The sequence below is a fragment of the Electrophorus electricus genome, chromosome 4, assembly GCF_013358815.1.
Source record: "Electrophorus electricus isolate fEleEle1 chromosome 4, fEleEle1.pri, whole genome shotgun sequence".
NCBI lineage: Eukaryota > Metazoa > Chordata > Actinopteri > Gymnotiformes > Gymnotidae > Electrophorus > Electrophorus electricus.
Window position 1 is genome coordinate 14,419,236 of NC_049538.1, and position 17,500 is coordinate 14,436,735.

Sequence of the window (17,500 nt, forward strand, 5' to 3'; positions counted from 1 at the left end):
ATGGAGTGACAGACAGAATAGTACATTTCTTTGAACAACAGAGATTCTTGCTCCGTTTTAAACGTCACCACCTGCGTGACGCCAGCAGAGGGACCACAAACTAACTGGACTCCTCCCCTCACGCAGGCATGGAGGCTCTCGTAAGGTCCCGGGGTCATTACCAGGGTCACAGCATGGGTTGGAATGGTAGTTTGAGCTCAGCCATGTCCTTCCTGATGTTTCAGGGAGGCTCTTGGAGTCAGGGTGGGACAGAACAACTCTCCAGAACGTATCCTGACGGGCCTGGACCCTTTCAGCACATCTTCGCGCTCTTCACAGTTTCGACCTTGGGATCAGGACCTGGTGCAACTGCAATGTGCTCCTGCTGAGATCCGGTTGGAGTGGTTTGGTGCCAGACACGTGAGGCCGACAGCAGGTAAATCCTGCCTCGTGGCCCCTTTGTGGTTATCTGACTCGCTCCACAGAAAAAAATAACAATAACTGACTTGGATTTCAAACAGACAGCTCCTTCTCCACAAAAGAGAACCGATTCCAGCTCAGTGCAGATGCCTGTGTAAGTGGCAGTGCCGTGGAGACGCCCGTGTAGGTGACACTGCAGTCAAGACACCAGTATAGGTGAGACCGTGTAGGTGACACTTCAGTGAAGACATTTACATTTGCATTTATGGCATTTGGCAGACGCTCTTGTCCAGAGCAATTTGCAAAAAGTGCTTTGTCATTTACTCATAGAATGTATCCGAGCCTGTACGGTAGGTTAGAGCTCGAGATACCACTTAACTAGAAAGCTGTTGAAATACAGGGATCAATGCTTATGACTAGAGCAAAACGCATCTAAGTTTGATCTCAGACAGTGATCAGTAAACAATAAACAATAAGTACTAGAGTTTCAGTTAGTCAACTTAGAAGCAGTCAACACTAGTGCAATAAACAACACCCTACAATAAGATTAAGTACAATAAGATGTCTATGTAGGTGACACTGTGTAGGTCAGACTGTGTAGGTCAGACTGTGTAGGTCAGACTGTGTAGGTCAGTCAGACCGTGTAGATGACACTGTGTAGGTGAGACTGTATATCTGAGACTGTGTAGGTGAGACTGCGTAGGTGAGTCTGTGTAAGTGAGACTGCAATGGAGGCATATATGTAAGTGACACTGCTACCACAACATCCCCAACAGAACTGGCTCTTCTTGGAAACCCAATGTTACAAATTCCCTTAATGTAGCCCAGTAAGACTGGAGCTAGGCGCACTGAGAAGACTGGCTGGACGTGAATTTCCCCTACACCACTGTCACAGTAAATCCTGTTGCGTGTTCTCTGCCAGGAGCTCCTGAATGTGATATTCAGTGCTCTTTTTTTCTTTATATTCACATGGCTTTGCTCAAAGAAGCAAGTTATGATTTTTATATATACATATATATATATATATATATATATATATATATATATATATATATATATATATATATATATATATATATATATATAGGCAATTAAGTAGAATTGCACAACTCAATGAAGAAGCTCCTTTTCTTTTAAACAGTCAGTGTTAAGGTCTCAGAAGGATTCTCACCCACATACATGCAGACATGTGTATTTTTAGAGGACCGAGTTGTATTTATAACCCCAAAGTCCCTAAGGAGCGTGCAGTGAGGGGAAAATTCAAGGCCTGCTCTCACACACACACACACACACACACACACACACAGAGCAGCACTTTGGAGCCAATTTTAAGACTAAAGTGTGTGACAAAAATGAATAGAATTCAATTAACAGAATTCAGCATGCACTCTCACACACACACACACACACACACACGCACACGCACACACACTTCCACAGTCAAGGCTTTAAGACACTGGCCTCAGCTTAACAAACTGCATTTGTGCACCAGTGGAAATGTAGACAGTGATGGGGGGGTGTAGCCATAACCTTCCGCTCACTCAGTCTCACTCTGTCCCCCCTACCTCTCTCTCTCACTCTCTACCCCTCTCCATAATTCTCTTACTTTCACCCCTTCTCTCACTCCCTCACTCTCTCACCCCCCCCCCTCTCTCTGGCAGGCAAGGCTGTTTGTTTCCGAAACAACATGCTCTTTGACTTTTCGCAACTTAACCTTGTCAGCGTTGCTTGGCTGCCGGCTGATTTAATTGAGTTGAAGTAGCAGTGAGATGTGGTGTGTGTTGGCAGACCTGTATTGATCCGGGGGTTGGGTGGGGGAAGGGGCCGCAGTGGACGGGGCCGTCTGGGGTGAGGGAGCGCAGGAGACAGGCCCTGGACATTTCTGGTGCAGTTAGCACTCGCCGCTGTGGCTTTCCAATGGGAGCAGAGCTGTCAAATGCAGCCTATCGTTTCAGGGCTCTGGAGCTCAAACAGTCACAGCAAGGTCACGTTATATAATCGATGTTATTCAGACCCACAACCTGGGAGGGGATCTGACCATGTTTACACACTCACTCACACACTCACACGCACACACTCATACTCACACATATCTCCCTATTTAACGCAGCAGATCAAAGGTCTGTACTGTTGTACTTATGCTTGTGTGGTGTGTTATCGCCTGAGGCGTTGACCTTTGGCCTTCTACGGAGGCGGGAGGGGCACAGCGAGGCCGCGAGCCTCATTCTTGACCAGCACAGTGCAATCCGGCCCAGAACGGGCCGGTCTGAGCAGCCATCGCGAGCTTCTGCTGAAAGACCGAAACTGGGCTTAATGTGGACCACAACAGCAAAGACCTCAAGACTGGGGGGAAAAATGATCCACACCCTACCATTCTGCTGAGTCAAAGGAGACCAGGAGAGGGAACGAGAGAGAGAGAGAAGTTGGACAGGAATCCTGTCTTGTTTGAACATGAACCTTCAGCACAAATACTCTTCCGCAGACCTAACAGACACCAGCTGATTGACTGGTACAACACGGACACACGTGCACACACACAAACATACACACACACATTGTGACTGACGCTATGGCAACGACTCTTTGGCCCATTCTGTTCTATAACATGACCTTCTCCGGAGGTGGGAGGAGCACAGTGACACCCCCCCCCCCCCATATCTCTGTGGCCCCGCCCCCTGTCTGTTCCCCTCTCAAACTCTGGCTCACTCTCTCTTGCTTACATTTCCTTCTCACGACATAAAACAGGCAATAAAACAACTCTGTCCTGAAATCTAACTCTGCCACTCCCTCTCTCCCTCCTTCCTTCTCTCTCTCCCTCCCTCTTTCTCTTTTTTCTGTATTTTGCTCTCAGCGTCTTTGCTCTGATTAGATGTCATGCATGAATGGCCTGTAAAACCCCATTCAAGCCCATTATTCACACTGCCATGTGATGCACCATCAATTAAGGAGGATGGCCCAATCACATAACAAGCAATCGTTTTGCCCCGCCCTCCAACGGTGGGGTGGAGTCTCACGTGCTGGTGACCACCTTGTCTTCCTGCATTGATAAGCGTGTCACCGTGGGTGAACGGGCGTGCAGCCAGTGCTGACGGGACGCCAGAGGTGAGGAGGTCATCCGCTGTTGACCGCTAACGTCGTGGAGGGGACTTGTGGCGAACGCTGTCACATAACCGGCACGCCAGACAGAGGAAGTGGAACTGCTGATGTCACCGAGTCAGTCAAACGCGCTCCTAGTGTGTTAGTGTCCAAATATAGGCCTTCCTGTCAGATCACCCTGATACAGTTTCACTGCAGTGAGTAGGGAGTGCTTCTCTGTCTCAAACACTTCCTTTACCGAGGCCTCCCTAAGCGTGTGCAGCTTCTTCTCACACTCTAGCCCTACATCTCACTCTCACTCTCTAGCTCTACATCTCACTCTCAAGCCCTACATCTCACTCTGTAGCCCTACATCTCACCCTCACTCTCTATAGCCCTACATCTCTCACTCTCAAGACCTATGTCTCTCTCACTTTCACTCTCTAGCCCTGTCTCACTCTCACTCTCTCTAGCCCTATATTTCTCACTCTTACATTATCATCTGTCTCTTTCTGCCTCTGTCTAGCTCACTTCCTCTACCTACCTATAACTCCTTTTCTCTCTCACACACTCACTATCTCTTTTGCTCTCAATTCAAAACGTTACATTATTGCCAAAGCAAACTGACATAAACAAGAAAGGGGGAATAGGTAGAAAGAAATGCAAGAAATCTAGAAAACAAATAATAAACAATCAACAGTACTGACTAACTGAAGGTGGGGGGGGAATCACAAATAATAAACAATCAACAGTACTGACTAACTGAAGGTGGGGGGGATCACAAATAATAAACAATCAACAGTACTGACTAACTGAAGGTGGGGGGGATCACAAATAATAAACAATCAACAGTACTGACTAACTGAAGGTGGGGGGGATCACAAATAATAAACAATCAACAGTACTGACTAACTGAAGGTGGGGGGGGATCACAAATAATAAACAATCAACAGTACTGACTAACTGAAGGTGGGGGGGGATCACAAATAATAAACAATCAACAGTACTGACTAATTGAAGGTGGGGGGGGATCACAAATAATAAACAATCAACAGTACTGACTAATTGAAGGTGGGGGGGATCAGGATGCTACGACTCTCGCTGCTCGCAATAATCCGGTATCAGGCAGTTTCTCTTTATTACCGCAGTCTAGAAAGTCAGGGCTGACACTGCAAATGTTCTTACAGAATGAGTTTCTAATTGATTCATATTTGGCACACTTGGTTAGGAAGCGAGTCTCTCCGCCGCTCCCAGGTGGCAGTGGGAGCACAGCTTGTCCTCTCTGGAACGCCACGTCTGTCTACGACGGCCGGTTTCAGTGGCCGGGCTGTTTTCACCGAGTCTGTACATGGTCAACACTCTCCTTAGCTTTTTGTGTCTTTGACTGCCGTCAGACAAGTTGCCAATAAAAAGTGGTGGTTTTAAGGCCAAACAGCATTAGTGTTTGTGTGGCGCTTTTGAGGATTTTCTCCGATATGTGACGTATTGCTAGTTTGTCGGCGGTTCTGATTCGGCCGAGGCCGCTGGTTGGGCAGCGTGCGCGGTCCTGAGGCTCTCTGGTGTTTGCGGTGTCAGTGGGGTTCAGCTCATTTGCCTCAGGGCCTGCTGGCTTAGGGGACATTCAGGCCCTGGCAGGCCAGCGCTTTAGAAAATACATACGTTTTCTCTCTCTCTCACTCAGTCTCTCGTTCACTCTCATTCTCACTCAGTCACTCTCTCGGTCATTCTCTCTCTCTCTCTGACTCTCACTCCACTCCACTCTCTCTCACTCATGCTCTCATTCACTCTCTGTTTCATTCATGCGCTCTCTCATTAACCCTCTCTGTCATGCTGTCACTCACTCACTTACTCACTCACTCACTCACTCACTCTCGCTGTCCCCCTATGTCCAGCTGGATTGCCCTTCTTGGTGTGTGTGTGTGCGTGTGTGTGTGTGTGTGTGTGTGTGTGTGTGTGTGTGGGTACGGACCTGTTCCACTCAAACCCTAAGAGGGCAGTGTGTAGCAGTTACCTCAGCTTTACCACAGTCTTAAGAAAGCCTGGCCCAGACAAACAGATGCCAACCACAGCATGGCAGTGTGTAGTGCCTGCACACGCGCATACACACATGCATACACACACTCTCTCTCTCTCTCTCTCTCTCTCTCACACACACACACACACCACAGCCTCTATTCCAGAGCATCTCTCTGACTGGGACAAAAAAAAAGGACTGAGAGAAAAAAAGGTTGCCAGCGGAGATGTTGGCTGCTCTGGAACTCGCCTAGCTTGTGTTTGCTATTTGGAACGCTCGTCTCTGTAGAAGCATCGAGTGTGTTTGCTGGCAGCTAAGGGGGGGTGGGGGGGGCAGCTCTGCAGTGCATTGTGGGACAGCACACAGGTGACAGCCAAGAAATCAGCCCATTGGGGGGTTGAGGCAGGTTGCTGTGGCAACAAAACATGACATGGGTCTGAGCAAATCCAAGCTGTGTGAATGAGGAGGCAATAATAGAGAGAGAGAGAGAGAGAGAGAGAGAGAGAGAGAGAGAGAGAGAGAGAGAGAGCAAAAAAGGTAGGCAGGCACCGGGAGATGATTTCAAAGGCATGCGAGTTTAAAATCAGTGCCCTTGCATGAAGAGTCTGATAATGTCCAAGACAGCCTAGCAGAGAATTTAAGATATTTGAACAAAAGACAGAGAAAGGGTGAGAAAAATAAAGAGAGAAAGAGAAAAATGGAGAGAGAGAGTAAGAGAGAGAGATAGCCAAAGTAAACAATCAGTAACTAGTCATGTATTAAAAAAGATGAATCTGTTAATGGCGGCATTAGACACATCCTTCTGTGTGTGGGGGGGAACACAGGCCAACAGAGTAGTACATGCACACTGCATATGTGAGTATGTGAACATATGTGTGTGCGGGATGTGAACGTGTCTGTGTGTGTGTTTGCGTGGGCGTGTGGTAGCAGTATGCTCACATCTTGGAATAGAATTTCTTGGAGCATACACCATGTGACTTTTATGAGCTGAGAGGGGGAGGGAGGGGGGGAGAGAGAGGGAGAGAGAGAGAGAGAGAGAGAGAGGGAGTGAGCGAGTGGGTGAGAGGGAGAGGGAGAGAGAGAGGGAGTGGACTACAGAGAGACAGTGCAAACAGATTGTCATGACCACAGAGCAGTAGTCAGTGTATGAGCACACTGGATGAAGCTGCATCCTCCCCCTCTCCCTCTCACCCACTCGCTCACTCCCTCTCTCTCTCTCTCTCTCTCTCTCCCTCCATCTCTGCCTCTCTCTGGGACGGGGAGGCGCTCTGCACTAGGGGGTCAAGTGCTGTACCTCTTCCAACACATTCTGGGCGGGCGTCCAACTAGGAGCAAGGAAAGAGACCAAACCGCGGCCAACCCACAGACAGGCGAGAGACGGGAGAGGTGGGCGAGACAGGCGAGAGACAGGAGAAGGAGAGAGGCGGAGTAGACAAGTGAGAGACAGAGGAGAGACACGGGAGAGACCGCAGAGACACGGGAGAGTAAAAGAGACTGGCGATAAACAGGAGAACCGGAGACATACAGAAGAACAGGCAAGAGATGGGTGAGAGGCAGGAGAAGAAGAGAGACAGGGGAGAGACAGGGGAGAGACAGCAGACCATGGCTCCAAACCCGAGAGATCCAATCTGCGGCTGCTTTCACAAACTAAACGTTAAAGTCAGGTCATACATCACATTATTTAAATATTTTATATACTGAAACACTTATTCTGAGCACTGAGACAATAAGAAGTAAGAAGTTTCAAAAAGTAGTACTTAGTTTGCAAGCTGGCTTTTGCACAGAGATTCTAAACAAAGCTTACTGCTTACAGTTAGTTAAACGGAGTGTGCGTGCGTGTGTGTGCGCGTGTGTGTGCGTGTGCGCGTGTGTATGTGTGTGCATGCACGTGCCTGTACTTTCCAGAGGGAAACAGTGAATCAGTCTGTGCATTCACAGCTCACAAAAAGAAAACTCCAGTAATTCACCAGTCTCCTCATTAACTGAAGAGCACTGTTGATTCTGGAAACTGCTCATTCTGACGACATGGTCATACCTTCTGCATTCTCAACATGCATTAACTAGATCTTATAAGTGAATATCTGCGGTTAAAGCAATTGCAATGTTCACTAAATTACTCAGAACATAGTTGACTTTCTGCTTTTAAAAATAAATATGCAAGGAAGCTCACACCATGTTCAGAACTGAGGTACATCTCCCGTCTGCTTGAAAAACTCTTTCGGATACGGTAGTAGAAGTGTGTGTGTGTGTGTGTGTGTGTGTGTGTGTGTGTGTGTGTGTGTGTGTGTGTGTTGTGGGGGGATGCCTTAAGGTTACCCATTTCCTATCTGGCAAACCAGGGGCTACCAGAAAGCCAGTAACATGCAATGTACCAGACAGCATGTTATATTACTTGAACAAAAGTTCAACAAAATGTTTCAAGAAGCAAAAGCAAACAAACAAAAACGTTGCATCCTGAAACTCCTATTTAGGACGGGGGTTTCTCAGACATTTCTCAGCTCAGCTAGGCGTTTCTCACTAATGTCTCAGTTCAGCTGGGCTGTTCTCGACATGTAACAAGCTGCCCGTTCGTCTGCTGCACCCCAGCAAGGGCTTCTCAGCATCCCATGACTCTTTCATAGACCTCTGCGCTTGTAACTCGTCTCTGGCTTCTCGGATCACCTGAGCTGATAAGACACGCGTTGTCGGCCAAGGCAGCGTGCGGTTGCCTGTACGCCGCGACATGGGGCCATTAACTTGGGATCAATTAAGTTACATATTGTTGGTTTCACTCCTCTGCATCTGGGCTGGGCTTTGATGCCTTGTTTTGCATTGCCACTGGAGGCTATCTTGTGAAGGATTCTATTGGCTGTCACTGTAACTCTGCCTGATAGTAATTGGCAATTATACCGTGTATGATCCACCAAAATCACATTGCGGAGCGCTCACACACACTTACACCTTTCCTGAGCAACTTACAAAAGTGCTTAGTTGTCTACTTAGAAAAGTACAAATAGGTTAGAGTCCAAAAATACCCTTAAACTGAGAGTACACACACACACACACACACACACACACACACACGCAGAGAGACAGAGAGAGAGAGAGAGACTACACTACACTATTATAATATTATTTTTAAAAAATAACGTTAATGCATTTTTTATTCTCTTAACCAGTAAGAATCCATAAATGAAGAGATGCATATTCATGAGTGGAACTGATTTACCGATTATAGCCAAACAAGGAAAAATATTTCCCCACACACCTGCTAACGCCACCATGCTAATTTGTGGGCTCTAACACTCTTGCATTTTTAGATACATACTTTAAATTAAAATTTCATCCAGAAATGCGTAAATTCCATAAAACTGCAATATAAACGAAGTGGAAACTAATGTTAATCTCAAATCTGCTAATATAATAATCAATGGAAAAAAATCATGAGTAATTTACCTATACTTTGCTTTTCATATGTTTTGTTGTGATGAATAAGCCTGTTCCCTTGAATTCAATCGGTTAGCTAATTGCTGCCAAAATTCACAGCCAAAAAAAACAATACATAATTATATGCAAATATGCATGAAAGAAAAATATAGACGATCAAAGGACCAAAACATCTTAAAAATAACAATCGACTGCACACACTTCGTGTCCAACTGTACATTTCTTTTTAATCCGTTTTGTATCTGAATGCAAATATGTGCACACAGGAAACTTGTAGATGGTAAAAAAAAAATAATAATTGTGTGTGTATAGGTGACTAGTCTTGTGTGCAGACAGTAGGCTTGTGAGGAATTTGGGCCGCAGGTTGCCTGTATGTTAGCTAGGGCAACCAGAAAACGTTTTAAAACAACAAAAAAAAAAACAGGTAAATTACCAATTAGTTTTCACCCAGCGATCGTTCTACTTGCAAATGACGGCAATTATAAAAAGTTCTCTGGCGGTATCTCAGTTTGAGGGTATTTTTGGACTCTAACCTATTTGTACTAGCTGCAGATGCTTTTCTGAATAGACAAAGTACTTTTGTGAGCAGCTCTGGATATGAGCGTCTGCTAAATGCCTTAAATGTAAATGTTCTCACTGCTAGCTAGAGAACTATGGGGGTCTGTACGCTGGCTGCCATAACATCAAAGCGCATAAAAAGCAAAGTGCAGGTAGATTACTACATCTGTGCTTTATCTGCGATGAGGCAGTTCAAGGAACACATGAAGAAGACATGGAACTATGGAAGAAATATTCACATATTTATGTGAGTGCTTTATTTTTCTGAAACAGGCAGCCCGCTTCTTCCTTTGTACCGTATCCAAGATGGCTCCTTGGCAGTAAATTAATCATCACTTTAGAGTATACAGCAAATATGATACAGCCACACTAACACCAAGATGAGGTAAACAGACTGTAGTACTGAGGTAAGGGGTTTTTCACTTCACTGTAATAGTACAGTACTTACGCTCATAAATATGCACATTTGTCTTCTAATTAGTCGAGTATATATATAAAAAAACATTAATGTGACATTTTTTCATCATGTTACCACTCTAAAATGTAAATTGTACTCTAAAACTGTTCTAACGCGTTAAGACATTCCACACATTTTCACAACTTTCACAAGTTTCCACACATTTTTGGCACCCGTGCCTTTCCATAGCAACTCTGGGGGTTTTTCTTCGCAGTGAGGGACTGTCGTCAGTGAGCAGTGTTCTGTGTTTACTAAAGCTCCTTAGAAAACAAGCAGAAGGACCAGCCAGCACGGTCTCCATCCGCTCAGCCCCTAAACCTGGGTGACGGTGATCATTTTTCAGCGTCTTTGCCTTGTGGATAATCTAGTGGGCTATCACACTGACACATCACAGGTTTGTTAACCCAGCCCACTGGCACTAAAACAAGACGCAAGTGATTTGCGCGAGTCTTGAACAACTCTGCGAAATCTTCACTCCTGCACCTCTAAGTAACTGTCGAGTAGATAAAAGCGGATATATACACACACAGCAGGACTTCAGTAAAGGGTTCACTAAAAAACTACAGCATGTTATTTTATGCGAACATATTAACCCGAAGGTACATTGAAAACTACTCAAATCATTTATTATGTTAAGAAATTCTGTAATAATCTCCACAAAATTCTGTGCATTTTCATATTTATATCTGCTCATTTATGTCTCGGTTCCATGATTCTATCCATGTCACTCATATTGTGGTACTGAACTTTCTGACTGAGGAAAGAATGAATACCTACAAGCAAAAGGCGGCACGAAACCCAGACACACACACAAACACACACACACGCATGCAAACACAAACACCGCAGAATTCCAGATGCTGAGGCAGAAACGATGAGATGGTCCATGAGAAAAGGCAGAGCCAAACTCAGATCGACGGACAAATCAGACAACTCTTAAGTATCCGGGACTTTTCTCCACCTCTGGATTAAAGGCCTTCCCCCAATAACACACTCGGCTCTTAAACACATACAGAAGACTCTGGTGGGTGTGAAAGTGAGGGGGTGGGGGGGTCTCTCTCTTTCCTAGAGGTGCATCAGAGGAGCATACCCAACATGGCTGAGTAGTAACAAAGAGTCTCTGACGGAGCTGACTCAAAGCCAATATCACCTTACCAGGAAGAAGCACAAGCTCCTTCAGATTCACCTTCCGCGACAGCCGAAGGTCAACAACTCATTCGGAGGACACCACGACACACAATCACATAACTGAGGTGTAGACACACACACACGCACACACACACACACACACACACACACACACACACATAACTGAGGTGTAGACACGCACGGGTACACACACACACGCACACATACGCACACACGCGCACACGCGCACACACACACACACACACACACACACGTACGCACACACACACACACACACACACACTGCAGCCTTAAGGTAAAAGTCAGCTCCGTCACTGGCCACTTCATTAAACCTGCCATTTCCAGTTCTCGACTGCCCGTAAAGGAGAGCAGCATCCTGGTCATAAACGCGGGGTCAGATCAGGCCAGGCAAACATCAAGAGTTCTGTGGTCCAAGCTTCCAGTAACAGCCCCGGGGCCTGATCTATCCGGGCTTTCAGCGCGTGGTAAACCGGCATGTACACATGCACTGTGTGTGATCAGCATGGGCAGATCGCGCGCAGAGCATCAGACAGCACAGTGGTTTGACGTGAAGGAAGCGCCAAGGCAAACCAGCCCGCATCTATAGGGCAGTGCCATACACTGCAACGCTCCTGAGATGGAAAATCAAACGTGTTTGAACAGGTGGGATGTACTTTCTGCATCTTTAATGCTCTTTAATGCTTGAAAGCGCTTTGCGTCCATGCAGCGTGAGCTTTTCAGACATGCCCGGCTGTGGTAAATATTAGTCGTCGGTGTACACTGTTCAGAGCCGTAACAAAAGTGCTGTAAAGCAACATTGCAGTTCAGCTCTGGTGTGTCACTTTTCCTTGAAACTCCTGTGATACGACGCCTCGAGCTCTAACCGTGTTGCAGCTCAGTGAGATGACACATGGGGCAGGACTGTGAGTGGCACCTGATACCAGAGAGGCAGCAGTGCAAAGAGAGGCATTGTGCCTGTGAGGCAGCACTGCAGGGGAGGCAGTGTGCCTTTGAGGCAGCAGTTCAGGGGAGGCAGCAGTTCCTGTGAGGTAGCAGTGCTGGACCAGGCACTCGCAGGGCTCACAGGCCTCCGGTTCAAGTTTCAAACTCCGTGTGAGGCTATAAATAGCACAGTGGGATCTCACACTGCCAGACCTGGCTAACATGGAGGCAAGCACACCAAAGAGCAGAGCTGCACAGCCAAACTACGCTTCACACATTCCCCCCTCCACCAAGCACGGCTCTCGAACACAGACACTCCCTGCGCTGTTTGTATTTTAAATATCAAATTGTAGTCGCGCCCTCAGCTCAGCAAGTATGCACAGTTTTAAACAAATTGTGACTCTGCACACAAATAGCAGAGACATGGCCCAGCTGCAAGATGGAGAAACGTCTGCACGCGGGGTGGGGGGGGGGGTGATCTGTGAGAGGCTAAGAGGAAATGCAACAGTAGCGGCAGCTCTGACTGATCCGATCTCTGCTGCTACTCACGCACAACACCTTAACTCACATCATCACGGTTTTCAGCGGGGTGGGGGGTTGGACGGGAAACGACGAATTAGACAGGGGATACAACCGGGGGAAAAAAAGTTGTGCTGCTAGCAACTTTTACTACAACACTCTTCCGCGGCTGCATCGGGGACGAGAGCTCTTACGCTGTAGACTGCAGACAACACCGCGACATTAAACCGACACCGGCTTCTGAAAAAGAGAGCGAACTCTCGGGGGAGTGTGGTCTTATAGATGGAGCTGTACCACAGTGATCAGTCTTTAAGATAATAGCTGCACGACGTCTGGACAGGCGCCAGCGAGCAACAGCAGAAACTAACAGAGCGCAGGTCGAACGTACAAACGCAGAGAGCTGCAGCAGTATTAGCGCTTACCGTCCCGGGGCAGAAGGTCGTCGCTAACGGCGGCCCCCGAGTACAGATGACCTCTTAACCTCGATCGTGTCAGATATTATGCAGACATTACGCACGCTCCGTCCCATTAAATGCCACTCAACAGGCAACAGCTCACCGGAGGTATAACAAGTTGTGCAAAGCAAAAAAAAAAAAAAAAAAAAGATCTGCGTGCCAATTTCAACGTGATAGCGCACACGAGCAGAGCCCGTCGTGGTGTGATTTATGATTCTTTATTCCCTTACAGCGTGTGTAAGTCCTACTACAGTAATGTAGCTTTCTGGCTAACTTTCGCTACAGCGGACCAGCCTGCGCTACGGATAGCGCCGCTGCAGGCGGACTTCTTCAACCGCGCCGTTTCGCCATTTGCACGGGCTGTCGTTCTCATAAGCGAACACCGACGAGGCAGGACGACTACAGAGTCTGTGTGTCGTCCTCGGCCGTTTTACACGCTTCGCTGCGGGCCCTGCTGGTTCACTAGTCCACCGTCAGCTCATTACAGGAAAGCCGAGCTAGCCCGTGAGCTAACGTGGCTAATACGGCAGGCTTACGGTGCCATACTGTCGTTCTGCTGAGGAACGTTTCGGTAACGTTTCGCTACAGCCGCACGCCTGGGCACCGAAGCAACCGCTCGGTGTGGTTTTATTTGTCCCGCGTACACGCCGTCGGGCAGGTCAAAGCGTTACAAACAGCGACTGTTGCCACTCGGCGGACACGAACAACCCCCCGTGGTTTGCGTAAGCGGCGCGGTTAGAGCTCCTACCCCATTCCGGTGGGTCTGAGACGGAGGCCGATGTCGAGAGTGACGGCCGGTCCACATCAGCCAAAGTGGCCGTCACCGCCCGCCTGGCACCGTCGCCGCTGCGCGAGGTCCTCCGGTCCGTACGAATCCGACCGAGCGGTGGCGGTGATCAGAAACGAGACGCGCTCAGATCTGTTCGGCTCGAAGCGGAAGACGAGTCCCCGGGAAGACAGCAGATCATGACTCCGCGGTCGGAGACGGGGAAGGGCAGGACGCCGCGTGCATGTTACACGCCGTAGTCTAGGCACCACGGAACCCACGCACACGGCACGCGACTCGCGACTGCTGAAACGAGCCAGACACCCACTCCGCGCGCCGTTAGCCGAAGTCGCCACTTAACTCGCGCGCTTGTCTGGCTGCACGAGCTGCCGCGTTTACAGCCATCCGAAGCCTAAATATGAGCATGTCCTACCCTTTAACAAAACAAGCAAAAATAAATAAATAAAAACATGTTAAAAAAATAATAAAAAGAATCCTTAGACTGATTCCATATGTATTTGTTTTTGACATTGAAAATAAAAAGCAATATCTGTAACAGCAACATATAATGATGATGTAATAATAATAATAATCATGTTATTAATATTGTTATATGTCTGATTTTACACATTTATTACTGCACTGATGGATATTTATATTTTGGTTGAAATTACTAAATCTAGATGTTTGTTGTCACAAGAAATAAAAACAAAAATTACATGCACTGTTAATAGCGTCCCTCTTTTAATTATTGAAACATTTCGCTTATTTTTATTAACTAGTCTACCTATACTTGAAAATATTTTCACGTAGCCTACTCACAATTAAAACAACAGGCCTGATGCTTGATTTAATTCTCCATAAATGTCACACAAGGAATGTGGTGATAATAAAGTGAGAGAATCTGAGTGGAAGGCAATGATCTCTGAGCAGGTCTGGGATCAGTGGTAAAGAGCGTGTAGTCTCCGCCTTCATTTCACAGGGGAGCACGCCCTCTGGTGGTGAGTGCGCCCTGTGGTGGCGCGAGACACTGGAAAATCTGCAGTGTCTCTGGAGGATACGTGCTGAGCCACTGTGTGCGGTCATACTGGTTCACTACAAGACAAACATTTGTCTTGAAGTCTGGGGTGATGTGCAGGCTTAAATGTGCAAATTGTTTTCCTTACAGTCAATTATTCTCCACTTGGATTGACAACCCTATAGAAAACCTCAGAACTCAAAGGAACATTGGACCAAACCCATTTTGTGTGTGTAAATTGGGTTGTATTGTATTTGTATTGTGTGTATGTGTGTTTTAATAATGTCCTTTTCTGCAGGTGTTCATTATGACGATAAGAGCATGATGCAACACAGCGAAATTCAAGATGTACATTATCTGGTTTTAGTGAGGCTGAAATGAAAAACGATTTATGCCATCCGTTCTGCAGGGTAAGCACAGCTCGCCGTGTGCAGTAGTATTCAGTGTCTGACAACATGAGCAAAAAGCTGGGTCTGCCAACAGTGCTCTTTAAATACCCCTAACTGTGAGCAAGTTCGTCTTCCTTCAGAACCGGAGGAAGCCTTAAGTTCCTGTCACTGCAGGGACATCTGTTAAGATGTTGCTAAGGGGGAAATACATATGAGTAAAAGAAGAACTGTATGCAAAGCTGATACTTATACTTCTTTAACAGGCCAGTCTAAACAGGATCTTTAGTGTGTTTTATTGTGTTCATTAGTGAAAGTCAATCCAAGTCAGCTTAGTCCGTTATCCATGGCATCCAGATATCCGATTCATTTTCCTTGGTCTGGAAATGGCAAGATAGAGAGACATGCTAGCTGAAAGGAGGACACAGAGAGAGAGAGACGCTCACACTGAGAGGGAGAGAGTCTTGTGCACTGAAGGGGATGGCACCCAAATCACTTCCTCCTCGTACTGATCATTTTCACACCAGGAGCAGGACACAAGGCAACAGAACACCTGGGACACCTATGGAGGCTGACCTTCTCTACTAAGATCTCCCCATCTCTCTCCCTCTCTCTCTGTCTTCTCCCCCGCCTCCTCTCCTCTCTCTCTCTCTCTCTCTCTCTCTCTCTCTCTCTCTCTCTCTCTCTCTCTCTCTCTCTCTCTCTCTCTCTCCCTCCCCCTCTCCCCCTCCCTCAGCTATGGTATGCCAGCACCACCACGACATCAGTTAGGTGTGGAGACGAGAGCAGGAGAGAGGAACCTAACGGGACATGAATAGAAAGAAGACAAGACAGTGGTGGAAGGTCAAGAGAAGAGGAAGAGAGAGAGAAAAAAATAGTAGCAGGGAATGAAATGATCCTGAGGTGTGGAGAAAAAGGGAGAAAAAGAGAGAGAGAGCAGTGTTGTCATGGAAACTGGCAAGGATCTGAAGACTAAAACTAGAATGGAAATTGGTTTATCCTCAGAGAGGGTGACTGAGTTGGGTAACAAGATGAGAGACACAGAGAGAGAGAGAGAGAGAGAGAGAGAGAGAGAGAGAGAGAGAGAGAGAGAGGAATGATATAAAGAATGAGTGAATCTGTTGGATCTACAGCAGTTAGGGTGGCTCATCAGTCATGTATTGTATGTTTGCTACCACTGCATGATTATTCTTTGGAAATAATTTGATTACACACAAAGAAACTGCATTGCGTCCACAGGTTACTAGCATGCATTGCATCTACAGGTTACTAGCACAAGGCCGAGGCCGAGTGATTGGAAAGGGTCTGTCTCACCGAAACTGCAAATGCTCAGGACCACGACCAAGTGTAAGCAGGTAAAAGAAAGAACATCTAATTAGGCAACAAAACCCATGACTCGAGCGATTAAGAAGCACTATTAATTAGGCTTAGGTGATTGTGGACAGAGTCTGTGTGTGTGTGTATGTGCGTGCATGTGTGTGTGTGTCTAGATCATGCCTGCATGGGTGTGTGCAGTATGGCAGGATTGTTGCCTTGTTTGTCTTTCACAGATTTAATTAATCTTGTTAGAGGGGAGTCGTCCCGAGGGAGCACAGCCTTCCGCTGGCTCTGGGTTTTATATAGAAAACTACACATGCACAGAGACTAAGAGGGTCACCGTGCAGGCTGTGAGGCAGACGCTGGATCCTCCCGCCACCGTGCACCACAAACCACTCACCTTCATTCAGTGCAAGTTCATTAATAATGCATATACGAGTCTATAAGCACATCTGCAAGACTTGAAGTGTAAATGAATTAATTGTGCTTGTATTACTGAGCATGTAAAAGGCTCATCTGTACCTGTACTTGTGTTCATCTGTATTATGTTATTATGCTTAATAGGTTGCATGCTCTTGTAAAGCACTTAGAGGTTTTATTTTATTACCCGTTTCTATTTGAGTTTTCTTCCTGTGTAAGTTGTTCCATGCCTGACTTTGGGGTGCTATATAATGATATAACTTCCACCCACGTGAAGGACTGCACTTCGGGTCAACCGAAAAGCCCAGTGAAATTCCGGACTGTGTCTCCCACGGTCTTGTGTTTTCTTGCTTTGAAAGTGTCTGGCCCTCACTGCTGACCCGCCCCCCCCCCGCTGGCGAAGGGCATTTCTGTGGCGCAGGCTGTCAGCAGGCCACGCGCTGAGACAGGGACGAGGCTTGTCCGAGGCTTGGGGAAAGGTCATCTGACGCACACCTACGGACCTTCACTCGCTCCCGGTGTAGAGGTGGAACAGAGAGAGAGAGAGAAAGAGTCCAGGCATGCGGCTGTAGTGTCTCCGTCTCCATTTCTCCATTTCT

General features: G+C 47.0%; 1 protein-coding gene across 3 annotated transcripts in view; it reads right to left on the reverse strand.

The window, feature by feature from the left end:
- The window catches only part of bcl9l (bcl9 like), a 31,863-nt gene extending 17,614 nt beyond the window's left edge, over window positions 1-14,249 (reverse strand). For 2 of the 3 annotated variants that reach the window (XM_035525031.1, XM_035525029.1), the window contains exon 1: window positions 13,743-14,249. The gene's annotated coding sequence lies outside the window, so the exon portion shown is untranslated. Of the gene's footprint in view, window positions 1-12,961; window positions 13,092-13,742 lie in introns of those variants that run through there. The other variant, XM_035525030.1, reaches the window with a different exon arrangement.
- Window positions 14,250-17,500: the final 3,251 nt, after the last annotated feature.